This window comes from Varanus komodoensis, unplaced genomic scaffold (genome assembly GCF_004798865.1).
Source record: "Varanus komodoensis strain SLA01 unplaced genomic scaffold, ASM479886v1 scaffold2, whole genome shotgun sequence".
NCBI lineage: Eukaryota > Metazoa > Chordata > Lepidosauria > Squamata > Varanidae > Varanus > Varanus komodoensis.
Window position 1 is genome coordinate 65,526,668 of NW_025335568.1, and position 16,611 is coordinate 65,543,278.

General features: G+C 43.8%; 1 protein-coding gene across 8 annotated transcripts in view; it reads left to right on the top strand.

The window, feature by feature from the left end:
* Nucleotides 1–16,611, top strand: part of ACYP2 (acylphosphatase 2) — a 59,101-nt gene that overhangs the window by 9,909 nt on the left and 32,581 nt on the right. The window lies entirely within an intron of this gene.

Below are 16,611 nucleotides of genomic sequence, written 5' to 3' on the forward strand. Positions count from 1 at the left end.
GCCACAAGGTTGGTAGTTGGTTTGCAGCAAAACTCAGGGAACCAAGATCTAAGATGGATGCCAGGAAGTACTTCCTGATGGTTAGAACCCTTAGGGTATGGAATGGGCTTTCACAGGAGATGGTTGAAGCCCTGTTGGCGAGGGTATTTAAGGATAGTCTGGACTTGCACATGGTAGGCATGTTATGAATGGAGCCGGCTGGAGCCAGAGGTCAGACTAGATGGCCCAGGAGGCCCCTTCTGACTTGCTCTGTTTCTATGTTTCTGAGCCTATGCTGGCTAGTTGCCTAAATATGCCTGTGCAATTGGCTGGGCAGTTCTCCACACAGGTAGGTTTGCCTTTAAAACTGACTCAGCTGAAAAGATTGAAAGGAAGAACTGGATTATGCAAGCTTCCTTGAGTTTCTTGATATAAATGTAATAAATACCCCACTTTTCTTCTTGCAAGGAACCCAAAGTAACTTACAAAACTCCCTTTATTCTCACAACAACCTTGTGCGATAGGTAAGAGTGAGAGCCTGTGACTGGACTTAAATCACCCAGTGAGCCTCATGACCAAGGGGGTAGTAGGACCAGGATCTCACCATCGTGCTACACTGGGTCTTAACAGCAAGGCAGGCATGTGTGAGAGAAACATTTGGGGCTGGGGAGCAAAGGAATAAGCCAACCTTGCTGCCACTGTGACCTCTCTTTCAAAATTCCTTGACCCCTGGGGCAGGGGGGCTTCTAAAAAGCCTGATTGCCACACAGGGTATGCTTTTCTGCGTACAACATGCATGTAGTACACCTCTCTCGAAGGTGATGAACGCGGACAGAAATGGAGCTAAGAGCACACCTGATGGGGGGACAGAACGCAGGGGTTAGCAGAAGTATTATAAGCGCCACTAAGCAGGCACAATGCTAGGCACCAAAGACATCTGGGGCTCAGACCCATAGGATGCACAAAAAAGCGTACGTTTGCATACACTCTTGAGTATATTTATTTAAAGAATATAAGTTCTGTCCCCTAAGAACACCCATTTTTGTTAAAAAGTATGTATAGATGGGAGACAGGGGTCATTGATTTTAGGAAAAAACCTCAGGCGAAAAGATCCAAGGGATGTGGGCAGCAGGAGATGAGGAACATATGGGTTAAAAGGGAGCGGATCCCAAGGGATCAAAGGCAGTGGCTCCATCAGCAAGGCTCCATGGGTTGCTGAGCACCAGTTATTACTACATTGCATTTGTATCCTGCCTTCCTTCCTCTTCAAAGAACCCAAGTTGACCTACAAGGTTTTCCTACTATCCCTTTAATCTGAACAACAACCCTGTGAGGTAGGTTAAAATGAGAGGCAGTGGTTGGCTCCAAGTCACCCAGTGGGCTTCAGTAGGGACTAGAGCCCCATCTCCTGAGACCCGACACGCATTCTTAACCACTTTCCCAGTCGGAAAAGAGAGCTGAGAGAGGCAGGATTGGAATGCTCTGCTGGAGTTCCCGGCAGCTTATAGTATCCTGGAGGTCAGGGCAGGGGAATCGTTGTCTGGGACAAGCCCTGAATAAAAGCAGTCTCTGCTGGGGGAGGAGGATGCACAGCAGCATGTTGTGCTTGTTGGTGTAGAAAGTGCAGCACTAGAATTCCCGAAATGGCCTCGCACCAAGATCAGTTAGGTGACTGCAGAGGGCGGTGCCTTGCTAGTCTAATGTTTGGAAGGAGGGAGACAGAGCACGGAATAATGCCGAGTAAACAGAACACAATAAATCAAAGACGCTCTAATTTCTGTTGTGTCAGGCTGATTAGAGGCAATTACTTCAGTAGAAATGGGATGTTTCTGCCAAGTTTGCTGATCACTTTATATAACAAGTGAAATGGCTGCCATTTATTTATTTTGTGCTCTGTTTTTTTGTCAGTGAATAACTACAAATGGAACCAGGGATCAAATCCAGTGAACCATTTGAATTTTTATGGGATCAAAACTTGGAGTCCTCTTGAAGGGGTAGGGACGTACATACATTTCGTGCCCACTCAGTCACAAAGATAGGTTCGAAAGTCCTTGAGGGTAGATGCAGGATCAGGGCCATGCTTTCAGATCAGAGCTCCCCACAGCCAGACCCTAGTGCCTGCATGTCCACTGAGCCAAGAGCACATGCTTATCCCTGCAAATCTGGCAGACTGAACTCTAGAACATACTGAAATGGATACGGCTTAATTTTGCAAAGTGCATGCATAAGGTTGATGTGAACTTTGGGGTTTTAATTTGGTTTTTAAAACCACCAAGCTAAGGAACTCTAGATGGAGCTGTTTGATGGATAATGGTAAGCTGTGAACTGCTGGTCATCTTGGTAGTATGTCTATTTTTAGCCGTTTTCTAAGACAATCTCTCCCCTGTCCCTCAAGATGGGGTCTTTTTTCCTCACATTTCTTTCTTTCAGTCTCTCTCTCTCCCACTGCCAGCTGAAATACACAGTGCCTTATTGTTGTTGGTATGCATTTCAGAATCTCCCTCTTGTTTGTACTGAGTACTGAGGTGCAGTCAAGCATTAATATATACCACCGTGTCGGAGCATCATAGGCGACATAGTATGTGTCTTTTACTTCCCTGGAAGGTACAGTGTTTCAGAAGGACAGGTTTTTGCAGAGTATTAGAGATTTCATTATAAAAATTATTAATATCACATTATTACATTTACACCCTGCCCTTTTCCTCTTGCAAGTGACCCAAGACAGCCTACAAGGTTCTCCTCCTCTGCTTTTTATCCTCACAACCACCACCCTGTGAGGTAGGCTAAGCTAAGCAGCTGTGACTGACCCAAATTCAAGTGAGTTTTGTGGCCTCTATAACCCAGAGTGGGCTCTAGAACCCAGATCACCAGAGTTCCGGAACACTTTATTCACAAATGAATAAATAAGCTGAGCATATATCAGGAAAGCACATAGAAAAACCGAGCACACAGAAGGACAGGTTAACAGAGTAAGCACCTCTGTTCACCCAAAAGCAAACCATATACACTCAGAACATGGAAGAAACCTGCATTTTCTTCAATGCCAACCCAAGATATTTTGCCACCTAAAGAATCCTGCAATCCCCTTTCCATATTTATTTCCATACTTTATTGTAGTAAATCTACAATAGCAGTCATACATTAAGAGTGCAATTCTATGTGTGTTTAGTCAGAAAAAGTCCTCCAGCCCCCCAGCACACTTAGTATTCGCTGCCCCTTCGTGACTCCCACAAAACAGCCTTCAGAGGCCGCCATTTCATGGCCTTACAGTAAGGCCAGCCCAGGTTTCCTGACCTGGCTACTTTCCAGCTGTCAAAATGTTTCTCTTTCTGTCAGCACATAAGTTGTCATTCTCATTCTCTGATCTCAGCCCCCCATACGGACAGGAAGATAGAAATGAATGCCTATAGAGGCAATGCGCTTTGCTTTTAGAAAAGGTTGTCTCTTTACTCGACAGCCATTACATGGGTTTAAGAAGCAAATGTACATGCATTCCTTTTGCCTGCTTTGAAATACTCGGTGTAAAAATAGAGTGTAAAGTCACTAATGGATACCCCTCCCTTTTAAAGGGGCACCAATCAAGCTGTACCCTTTGATCCTTAGTCAAAAAATGAAGCTGTATCATTGTTGCTATGGTAACCTGCCAGGACATGACAGGCATTCCTTTTATGGTGTGAATTTTGTTCAGTTTACATTGCAGCATAATTCTGATTGACAAGGCAGGAGGCAGGGCGCTTAGTTGGAGGTGGAGGTAAATTTATCCCACAGGACAGAGATGAAAAAGTAAATTTAGACATGGTTTTAAAGAGAGTGTTCTTTGCTGATGCCAGAAGCTAAAAGAAGTAAATGCATTCCTAAAGAGTATAACACCTGATAGAACATTGAAGCAGAGCTGGCCTTGAACGCCTGGTGCATTTCATGTCATTAGGTTCAAATCATTGGCTTTTTCACCAATAATTTTAGTAAGGTTACCAACTGACCCAAAAAAGGGAGGAGGGAGGCTCAGTCTCCTTGTTTCGCTCTAATGGCAGCTTGATCTGCAACCCCTCCCACTTTATGCATTCAGATAAGCATAAATAAAGAGAGCTTTGGCTGTGGGGCAGTATAGAAATAAATTACTATTTATCATCTGATGAGGTTTGCTGAAGGAAGTTGCTGCTAAAGACATAGGAGCAACGAGCAGTAAAAAGTTGGCTCCATTAAATTTCAGTGATACTGCAACTGTCCATTGTACTGGTGCTTGGAGGGTAAATACTCCTGAAAACAAGATATCAAACAGGCTGAATAATATAATTGCCTCTCTCCTTCTGTACAGCACCAGATTCTTCTAGGGTTACTGCTGTTCCCTACTACTATGCCTTTAAAATTAACTTGTGCAGATTTTAGCAGGTGATAGTGCTTATCTGTATTTCTGCTGAAGTCCAGAATTCCAAGCCTGGAAAGGTAGGACTGGCTGGAACTCTCCCCTTACAGTAGACAGAAGCACTTCTTATCTCCCTTAAAAAAGAGAAATTTGTAGGTTTGTAAGAAATACCTAATACTTGCAGGAGAAGGATTCTTAGCACTACTGCTCACAAGTCAGTGGGTAGTTCTTCCTCTTTTCTTCCGTAATGTTCTGTGTTTGTCCCTGTGTGTGCGTGCGCCTGTAGTGGAAAAAAAAGAAGTGGTGATTGGAAAATGTGGGAGCATAACATGCCGAGATTGTGATGAAGATATTTACTTCTTGTTCCTTTTATGGTGGTTGGTAGGGTGGCCAGATGCATGCCAAGTTACACCTGCTGAAAATTCCTCTTCTGTGCAGCTACTAAAGGTGCAAGAGACCCCATCCTTTTTTGCATCTGATTACTCTAGCAATTAGCAGAGGGATTTGGTTTCCACATAAACATGTTTCACTCTCATGACAAGCATGTAGCCAGGAAGTCACTCTTCTCAGGGTTTGGGTCTAGGAGATGGACTAGAAAGGTGTTTATTAAAAAGGAGATGGCTCTGTCTATTTCTGGTGGACTTAACCACACTGAAAGATGAACCCTATTGGAGGATCTGGAAATCCCAGGAAGACATCAACTACATCAAGAGGACAAAAAATGTCACTTTCCTGGCCAAGGATTCCTGTAGTTTTAAAGCATCAGAACCTGGGAGGGCAGCTTGGTGTCATGATCTTTCTGCATTTTCCTTTCCAATGACATCTGTACCAGTGACCCCCATTGCAACACAGAATTCCAGTATGTGCCTGTTTCTTTGGGAGGGTGAACAGGGCAGCAGCCTGTTCACCAAAATGGTCTCCTGAAGGCAGAGGCAGCAGTGCTCTAGTTTCTCCCCAGTGCCGGCCACCAACCCATCTGGTGCGCCCAGAGAGCCTTCATTCCTGTCCAGTGTCTTGCTCTAAGGATTTTCCAGGGATCTCTGGAGAGCCAACCAGGTCCAAATGCTGAGCTTCAAAGGGCTTTTCTTTAAAACAAGGCATTCCGAATGAGGTGGCAGGAAGATCTCCTGTGCTGCAGTGCTCAGATGATCTCCAGGGCCACTTCACCCAGAATGCCTCATTTTAAGAAAGGGATTCTTGAAGTACAGCAAGAAAGGGAAGGAGGCAGGTGGTAGGCAGAATGAAAAGCCAGGAAGGAAACAGAATGAAAGAGTAGCTGGGAACAAAAAGGTGAGGTGGGTAAGAGTGAAGAGAGGGGGATGTCCAAGGTAGAGAGAAGATTGGAGGGGGCAGGTGAACTTACCACCAAGGTGCTAAAAATATGTTGAGATGGACCTGGTTATGCAATGCTTATAAGGAAGGACTGACCCAAATTTCCTGTTCATCTAGTATACCAGAGCAAATGTTTTCCCTGACTTAGTCCACAGAAACATGCCATTCTTTTGCCGCTCCAATTACAGTTGTTGTTTTCAGGTCTACTTCAAGGTGCTGGGTGGGTGAGGGTCATCTTTAACTCCCTTTGGGGTTCCTCATCTGGCCACATCCTTCCCCTGGAGCCATTCTGAGCACTGATCATTTGCGGGCTTCCTGGCTTTTATGTAGCCGTTTCCTCATTCTAGAAGGTTGAAATGCTTCTCCCAAGGCTTAGCTGCCACTAGCAACAACTTTAAGCTACAAGATGGTAGCTTTTTTTACCCTGTCCCTTTTGTTTTCAACCCCATCACCCCTGGAATCTGACCCCCTGAAAGCTGTTTCAAAATGGAATTTGGCCCTCAGGCTGAAATAGGTTCAGCACCCCTGCCCTAGATGATTGAGAGCTGGAGTACCTAAAGAACCATCTTCCCTTCTAAAAACCTGCCTTTCCCTTGCAATCTGCAGGACAATCTTTCTTTGTCCCACACCTGTATCTGTGGGTGATGGTGAATGTATGTTAGGTGAAGAGGGCCTTCTCTGTGGTTGTGCCAAAATTGTAGAACTCTCTGCCTGGAGCGAACCATTTGGCTCCCTCATTGCTATCACCACCTCCTCAAAACTTGGTTATTCCAACAGAAATCTAATGTCTGTGGCTGATTAACCCATTGCAGCAAAAACAGCATCTTGTGGACCCTTAAAGACAAACACATTTATTATGGCATAAGGTTTTGTAGACTAGAGTCCGGTACATGGAGCATGATCCTGATCCTCCTGGCTCCACTGTGTATATACACTTGATTACACTTCCTCTCTTTCACCACTGTTAAAGGTGCAGGAAACCTTCCTTCTTCTTTAACTGGCAGCCTTAATGTTGATGTTGGTGAGGTTGCAGATGAAGACATTTCTGTGGTGTAGTGGTTAAGAGCACAGGACTGGGACTCAGGCAACCTGGGTTCTAGTCCTTCTCAGCCATGGAGCCAATGGGGTGACTTTGGGCCACTCACAGACTCTCAGCCCAACCTTCCTCACAGGCTTGTTGTTGTGGGAATAAGATTGAGAGCAGAAGGAGGACAAATATGTAAACCACTTTTTTATCCCACTTTTTTCTTACACTGCATTCAATCTAATAAATAGATAAAATAAATTTTTATACCACCCGATAGCCAACCAAAGTTCTCTAGAGGGTTCACAAAACATGTGTGGGTCAAGATATTAGCTGGTAAATTACACCAGTTCTTAAACTCAATTTGCGGAAGGCAAACTTTGAAACAAATGAATATGATCATATCCTTTTACAAAACCTTTGCAGAAGACAGAGTTAGGGTCTGAACTCCAAGATGCAAAAACACATTCCTGTACCCTGGGCACTGGAGGGCAGAACCTCACTTTACAGCAAGGGTGTGCACCTGCCCTGTTAAAGCAACGTTTTAAAATCTGAAGAAAATAAAATGTAGGAGGGGCAAGAGAAAACGTCATGGGCATGAAGAGAAACATCAGTGGATGCACTGGTGCCCATGGCCACCATGTTGGAGACCCCAAAATAGAAAATGCTGAGCTACATGGACAAACAGGTCTGACCTGGTTCTTGTGTGCCTATTAGGTTCTTATTTGCACTAAATTCTGTGGTCATTACACACATTTTAAGCACTGGAAATTAAAGTAATTAATACATCTTGGGATTCTCTCCAGCTCATGGATACCAATTCCTACTGAGCTGCTGTCATTTTAAAGAATGTGACAAATTCTTTACGCCAGCTGAAGCTTAATACAAATCTTTTAATTAGGATTTGGAGAATGTTGCCTTGCAGGAGCTGAATCATGACATATTCTTGGCTCTTAAAGGTCATTCTGCATAGAAACGCCACAAGCAAAGGTAGTGAACAATCACAGATTAGCCTCCTCTTTCCCTCCTCAACCCCTTTTCTGATGCATTCATAGCAATGCTGTACAGTTAAGGTTTCTATGCAACTCCCAAAATCTATTCTTGACTATTCCACACTGTAAATTAGACTGCTATAAATTTGATGTAGTTCGGCCCAATATCATATTCTCCATTAAACCTAGCAACAAATGGCTCAATCTAGCGAAGGTGTTACGCCTCACTGATTTCAATTGGAGAATTAATCCCGTGATTAAGTCTGTAATCCTATACCCACTGGCTTGGGAGTGAACCCAAATGAATTTGTAGGACCTATTAACTGTTGACATGGATTGTACTGTAGGTTTTGATAAAAACCAGTGGCTCTTTAAGGCTGTAATCTTAGGACAAATCCTTAACTGTTCTTTGAGAATTCCCTCTGAGCAAATAAGGATAGTGCTATGTGGCTGCAATCTTAAACAGACTTGCCTAAATGCAAATATATAATTGCATATATAATTCTGGGGACCAGTTCGTAGAGCCCTCAGAAGCCTGCTGTGTCTGGTTTGCGTTGCACTTTCCCAGTCAAATCGCTTGCTTTCTTACCAGCTTTGGTACCATCGTTTTGATGGAGCCAGCAGGTGCCATGACCAGGACTCTGCCTTGTTCAATTGCGGCCTCCCAGATGCCTTCACCTGCAGCCTTCGTCCACCATAGCCAGCATAGCCAATAGTGAGGCTTTGTAAGGGTTGTAGCCCAAATTGACCATATGGCCACAAATTGTTCGCTCCTGCTCTACCTCAGGCTACTCTGTTCCCTGAATCCATTTGTATCCTCCCAGGGTCCAATCCTATGCAAGTGTAGAGAGGGAAAGGGTCCTACAACTCCCAGCATGCTTGTTTTGTAGGCCTTGGCTTCCATCTAAACTCACATAGGATTTATTTATATATGTATTAGATCTCTAACCTGCTCTACTAACTACACGGCTCCCTGGGAGGGTTATAACCTTGCACCTTCAGTGACTTTATCATTCCTGAAATTGTTTACCTTGGCATTCCAGCCAAGTTGACTTGCTTTGAATGAATTTTCTCCTTCTATAACTTTTTGTCACATGATGTAGCAGATGCAGTAGCTGAACCCAGTGTTGACACAAGTTTGGAATAGCTGTTCTGTGGATGCAGAAGCTTTAAAGAGATTTTCATAACCGGTTGCTATGGTTTGATTGCAGTAGGTGGTAGCTTAAATTATGTGGTGTTTTGTTTTCAAAATGGGATTGAAAAAGAAAGTTTGCTTCTGAGTTGAGTAACTATTTTAAGCCCCATTTCCAAATCCATCCATTCTGAACCAAGGATATATGAACATAGCGTGTGTGCTCAGAAAACAGATCATGATCTCAGGCTTCTCTCTAATTTATTCTGTAAAACAGGGAAAGGGTTGAGCTATCCTATTCAGACGTAAAATCCAGTGCATTTAGTGGTGCTTACTGCATAGCTGGTTGGGGAATGGCTAGGCCTTTTTTCTGTCTAAACATACATAGATTGCACCCTATAAACTTCATAATATGCCAATAAAAATAACAGTATAAAATAAAAAAGCAGAATTTGGCTCTGTGACTTGGAGGATTTACAACTTGCTTTTCCTCCCAGGGCATAAATGGGGCTTTCAGGAGGTCTGAAACCCATCCAGGCACTGACCAACCCCATAGCTTCATCATCGATCTGCCTCTGGACTGTTCCCTGGTGATTGTTTTTATAGAGTTCCCTGCTTACCTGGTCATGAAATACAACTCCATTATTGTTTGTAAAAGAAGGAAAGGCACTATTCACAATAGCCTAACAGTAGCATAGAAACAGTGCATTTTTTAGTTATCAAAACAGAGCACATATAACAGCGGCTGGGATAATAAGTCACGTGTGGAAGACCTCCTAGTGAGATTTGGTTGAATGAGATCTGAATCAATGCTTTTCCAGATTGCGGTCTAGCTCTTTGAATTGTTGTTGTTTTGTTTTTTAAATAATCCCTTCAGTGAATCTGAGATTATACAAAGAGGCTAATTGTCTTTCTTAACATTTATCTTCCTCTGGTGAGGGAAAGCCAAACTCTCTCTAAGCAATTGGTTTTACTGTCAAATGGCTCTTACCATCAAGCAGTTTAGATCTAGTCCTGCCCTCTTGGGCAGTAGAGAACAGTTTCTTCCTCCTTGTGTGACAGCACTTCAGGTATTTGTAGAATACTATCCTGTTTTCCCCTCAGTGTTCTCTTCTTCACACTAAACATAGGCAGTTCCTTCAATCTTTCCATGGTGCTGATCATTTTGTAGTCCTCTATGAATATTTAGGATATGAGACTAAACCTTTGTTGGTGCTGTTTGTTATGTGCTGTCAAGTTGTCATAGAATCACAGAGCAATAGAGCTGGAAGGGGTCAAGAAGGCCATCAGGTCCAACCCCTGCTGTTGTGGAGTCACCAATTTACAGCATCCCACTCAGATGGCTGTCCCACACTTTTCTCTGATATTGTCTTTGACTTCTTTCAACCTTGTGAGTTAATGCCCTCCAAAATTTCCTGTCCCCAACTCTCCCATTCAGCTCCTGCAAATTCAAAGCTGTGATTTCCTTTACTGAGCCAATCCATCCCTTATTTGTTCTCCCTTTCCCTTTGCTTTCCCTAGCATAATTGTCTTCTCCAGGGAGTCTTCCCTCCTCTTGATAAGCCCAGAGTGTTGCAGCTGCAGTTTTGTTGGTTTTGCTTCTAGGGAAAGTTCTGGCTTGATTTGATCCAGGACCCACTTAGCTGACTTTCTGTCAGGCCAAGGTATTCACAGAGTTCTCCTCTGGCTAGACAGATAAAATTTTACAGGGGAGACAAACACATGGCTATCATTCCCTGTTATTCATCTCAGATATTTGTATTATTAGATTACACTTACATCCCTGTTTTTTCCCTCTTGCTAGGAACCCAAGGGGATTTACACCGTCCTCTGTTCCATTTTATCCTCACAAGAACCCTTGTTAGGCTGAGAGTGAGTGACTGGCCCAACGTCTCCTGGTGAATGGCATGGCTGAGTGAGGACTAGAACCCAGATCTCCCAGTTCCCCACCCCGACACTCTAAACACTATGGCACACTGGCTCTCTGGTGCACAGTGTGTGCCCACTCATGATCCCACTTCTCATGAATGCGATGAGAACGCTGAGCACTTGAGAGAGAGCATCCTCTGCCCCCTCCCATTGGTGGAACGTCCACATAGCAGAGGTGCCATTAGCTGCATTGCAATTATCTAAACATGAGTTAAAGAAGTTTTAATTAATAGAAGCTTTCAGCTGCTGATTTTTTAAAATGTGGGTGTTTTTAGGTCAACTTATTAAAGGATTGTTTTGGTGGGAAAGTATGGCCTTTCTGGGGTTGTTTTTCTGGCATGTGTTTTATTAATATTGTCAGCTACTCTGTGCTCCCTTTGGAGGAAGGAAAGTGTCCGAGTTTTAAATAAATACCTAAAGAAATGTTTCTGTAAGCCAGTTGTTGAAGTTAGGATGTGCTCAGCCTTTCAAAGGCAAGCATGCAAGCCAAGTTCCCTCACAGACCACTGTGGAAAGCTCAGCCATCCTGCTGCCCACTCCTCACTTTAGACCAACTTGCTGTTTTTATGCCTGTGCCCTTGAAAGGCCTCCATTGTCATCTTCCCCCACATGTGATTGGGAGAGCAAGTGCAGGCTGCCCTGGTAATGAACTCCACTTGCTCCCTCCTTAGTATTCTTTCAGTTGTTTTTGGCTTCCAGCTCTACTTCCCCCTCCTTTTGAGAAAGCAAGAAGAAGAAGAAAAGAGCAAATGATAGAGGAGCATGAGCAGGGCAAGAATAAAGCTCTTGGAGTCAAGAGCCCAGCATCTCAGAATGCTGATCACGCTGGCAGTGTCAGGAGTCAGGACATGAATCAAGCCCTCGGAAGCTGAAGGCTCTCAAGTGCACTTGTGCCTTACTCGGTTCGCTCCACAAGTCAGCACTTCTCCCTGGCTTAAGTGCCTTTGTGTCCTTTACAGATCTATAGAAGTTGCCCATTAAGGGGAACGGCACTCAGGGGTGCTTGCTGACTGTGGAAAGCTCCAGGCTCAGTTCTTGCCCTCTCCAGTTTTTTCATGAATTGTTGCATTTATATCCCAAAATTTTTGATCTTGTAAGGAACCCAGGACTCATCAGAAGAAAAGGTTTAGTTTAAAACAATTAACAGCCTGCATCCTTATATTTATTTACTCCAAGATAAAGCACCCCACCTCTTTTAACCGCAAGAAAAGGCTCCTGGATCAGCTGATGACATAAAAGATACAGATAACAATGTACTACTACTACAAAAGGCAAACTGATTGGCAGCTGAAACCAGAAATACTGGTTAAAACAATGTTTTGTACCTCCTTTAAATACTAACATGTTTATTATGGCATAGGCTTCCCACTTAATCATACACAAATGTATCCATTGCATCTAATTGTGTTAAAAGCAACAGGGGCAAAAAGCTGGATTTCCATGGTATTTCTGAAAGATGCCAAACACAGAGCCTGATGGAGGGATAGTATTCCACGGTATCTGGAGGAGTATTCCAGAGTTGAAGTGCTATCCCACTTTAGAAGCTGGGCATAGGGGCTGCCCTGAACAGGGCCTTCATTGATAACGTTACAAGATGGTATACTCATGTAGGAATAGGCATTCCTGAAGGTGCCATGGTCCCAAATTGTTTAGGGTGACAAGACAGATTTATTTATTTAAAATATTTATATGCCATCCTACTCGCAAAAAAGCCTCAGGACGGCTTACAATGTCAAATATAACATAAATAACATAAATAAAATTCCCGACCCACACTGGCTGCAATTAAAAATGTAAACAAGACAGTATTAAAACTTATTAAAATACTGCAGGAATAAAAAGGTCTTAACCTGGCACCAAAAAACAAATAACGATGGTGCCAGGCAGACCTCTCTGGGGAGCGCATTCCATAGATGCGATCAAAAGCTTTATACCGGTTGTGTACATGCAGGAGGGGTAGTCTTTATTTTGGTCTTCAGGTGACGAAGCATTAATGTGAGCCATTCCTACCAAAATTAGGAAGTGCTGCAAACATGAAATGCTTTGCCACATGGGTTTGCATGACCACGTGGGGTCATTCATGGAGATGCTGGCAGGAGTTGGGGGCTTTACTGCACAACTGAGTCAAGCCATGTGGAGAAAGCTTGGAAGATTTACAGCAGGGGCTTGCCACAAGGAGGCCATTTTCAGTGATAGTCCCATGGCAAGCATAACACATGGCCCAGTTCCAGTTTGTGCACTTACAAGGGCTGCTACCTGCATTACTGTTTTAATAGATCCATGTACCTTGGCTTTACTGTAAAGTAGATGCATGCTTATTTTGCCATGCACTCCACATGCCACAGCAGGGATGTGTAGTCAGCTGCAGCGTCTTTTGGGAGTGTGTGTGAATACATAGCCCTATAAGGAGTAACCTGGTGAGGCAAAATGGCCCACCCAGTTAAGAACCTAAGAGTCCTGATTACCCATATGACCTCCCATCCTGTTTCTTAAAGTGGCCGGATGCAAACTGGAGGAAGCCTTCCAGCAGGGCCTGAAGGCAGAAGCACTTCCCTGAGAGAGTCACCAAAAGATTATCTAGTCTGACCCACATGGGGTGCTTTAGAGCAGATGGCTCAAGCTGAGCTGAACAAGTAAGTTAGATACTGTACATTGTGAGAGAAGGCCAAGTTTATACAGGAAGATGCTACCCTTTATGAAGCTGTGGGTAGCTTATGTCACAGGTTAAAAAGCTTTGTACCAACAGAAAATATTCTCCCACTCTTCTCTGTAGAGTAGAATACATTGCCACCCTAAGAAAGGTTAGTAGAAACTGAGTATTCTGATGCAACAGAGGGAAATGTTTCTACTCTGGGAAAGCCATGTATTCAGTAGAGTACTAAGTTGCCCAGTATGTTCCTGATGCTATAAGCTTGATTACTGAAGCTGAATTGGGGCTATTTGTTGGTTCTATCAGCTCTTCCTCTGATGTCTCTGGTTTCTCAGGGAAGCTGTATGCTCTGAAATGCAGAACCACAGAGAGCGCATGGATGTGAGTGTATGGCCTAATGGTCCAATATCCTGAGGGCACCACCTTTCCTGAAAAGGTTCAAACTAGCAGTGCGAATTCCTTGATTTCATATGCAGGCAATATTCACTCATTGATTCCTTCTGTTTTTCAAAGTATTCATCTTCAAAGAAGAAGAGAGAACGGTTTTATTGTGCTTGGGTCAAATAGCTTTTGTTCATTTCATTTGCTACAGTTCCAAGCCAGGTCTCAAGTCCAGTTGTCACTTCCTTCTATTTCTGCTTTCTCTCCAAGTCATTAGGCCCATTTTCCTAGAATCGTTACCTCTGGGAAACAAAACAGCCGTTCTGGAATTGGCAGGCTATTTGGGGTGGAGCAAATTCTTCTCAAATGTCCTTTGCTAAAAAAGCGACTCTCTTATGGACACAAAACTGTGCCAAGAGGTTATTTTTCTGAAAACTGTGCAGCATATGATAGAATTGCCATCAATTCCTCTTTTAGGGAAGGGTGGGCCTATAGCTCTCTGCCCTTTCTCTTAATATATATTCACAATTATCTTTTAGACTTACAGTCTCTGGAACAAATCCTGAAAGAATGTACTCTCTGTTTCTGAATTAGAACAAGGCATAATAACATCCTTTGTATTATTCTTTTATTATCAATGTTTAATACATAATCACTCTACACACCCAAAATCTCAAGGAAGGTGAGCTCAATATTATAGCAAATCAAAACATGCGGAATTATCCTTCAGTATGTGACAAAGGCAAATTGACACACTTGTCTCCCTGCATGCTAGGAAGTTCCTGAACAACTGCCATTTATATGGATTGGAACTATGTAAGAGTACTGCTATCCTAGCATGTCAACAAGGCTTAGGCCTCTTGTGTTCACACTGGAAAGCAGGCAAATTAAAATAGAACAAAGCATTAGAACATTCCCCTGACCAAGGAAGAAGAACAAGCTGTCTAGGACAACACACACCCTGCTAAGCAGACACGGGATGGGCATGCATGCGCTGCCCAGCTTGCGTGACTCACTGGTACTGCCACCACTGCACTGCAGCATTTTAGTGGGTTGACTAGCAGGTGTGAGGCAGAGTGATCATCAGGCAGCTCAGAGCTGTCGGTGAACAGAGCTCTCTGTGCTACCTGGCCTGCACCAAGCCCCCTGAGCTCACCTTCTGGCTGCAGGTGCAATGCATGACAAGCTCTAATGCCAGTGTGGAAGTGGAAGCTGACCTGCGGGTTCCTCACAGTGGTGGCATTAGGTTAGTTCAGACCCTGCCCTAAACTCTGGCCTTGGGGTGAAGTGAAAACCCCATCCAGGGTTCCTGTTTTGGCAGAAAGGCAGGGTACAAAACACATACATATGTACATACATAAACCCTTAGATGATCATGTGCTGTCATGCTGGCAGCCAACTTTTCCCTTCATCCCCAACAACCTTTCCATACTATACAGCTGCCTCTACTTTACCAGACCTGATTTAAAGAAGAAAAAATGTCCCCCGAGGTTGGGCATTTTTGTCTTTTATGCTCACTCATATTATATGCCAAAATTACTGCAGCAATAATGCAGGACTCATCCTGTCCATTGTCACTCCAGGTGGTCTCATTGGAGCCAAGGCCCAGCTCTAGAGACACCACTCTGTATGTGGAAGGAAGGAGACCAGCAAACATCTTCAGCACCTTCCCAAATATTCAAATAAGAGACATCCAGAGAGGCTGTGGAGAGAGCCTTCTGGAGCAGTGATGCAGTGCTGGGGGAAGAGGGCACTGGGAAGCTGGGCAACTCAACAAGGAAAAACAAAACTTTCTGGGGTCTGTCCTTACCATTGAAGACATCTGCTATAACAAAGGGTTAATCTCCAGCCCTGTTAATAGTTCTGTTTATGACATTTGCCAAGCAATAAAGACTGGCATAAATGCTACTGATCTTCCCATTTTTCTAAATATGTGGACATTGTAGAAGGGAACTATTTGGAACTGTTTGAAAACTTGATGACACTAATACCATGGCTCAGCGCTATAAGTCCTTCATAGTGTTCCCAATTCATTTCTCAGTAATCCTTACTGCAACCCTATGAAGTCGGTTAGTATTATTAATTTTCAAAAGTGCTGATTCCCTCCCTCATCAGCCTCTCTTGCTATTCATCCTCTTTTCCATCATGGCTGCTGCTTGCTTGCTTACTTGAGCAGCAGTTCCCTCTTTTCACCTGGGCCAGATTGAAAGGCAGTGGATGAGCAGTTTGCAGTGGGAAAGAGGAGCTACTTCAGTGGGCAGGGCGGTTGAAGAGGATCCTTACAGAAGTGTGGGTCCTTGGCAGGTGCCCGGCTGTACCTAGTTTGGGTGCCAGCCCTGATTTCTGCATTGCCCAAGGACAGGCAGAAACTGAAGGAGAGTGGGCTTGGCTGAGACCACCTAGTACAGTCATGATGAAGCTGAATGCTGAATGGAGGACTTCTCTCACTGGTGCCAAGCTCCATTTCTAAGCAGCTTCTTGATGCTAGAAGTTTTTGAAGTGCTTAATGTGGATGAGAACAACCACCACGTCATCTGCAGACCTGAAGGGAGGGGCTTCGTTTATCCAAGTTTTTAGTGTGCGGCGCTCATATTGTGTGCCAGCCTTACTCCACCTCTTGCCCTCCAGATGAGTTGGGCTAGAACTCCCATTATCCCCACCCACAGTGGGCCACTGTGTGTTTGAAAGGCACCCATTTGGAGAAAGCTGATATAAACAGAAAACTTGTTCTTAAGAGTTAGGTTTTATATATATATATATATAAATATATATATAATCTCAATATCTATCTATCTATCTATCTATCTATCTATCTATCTATCTATCTAT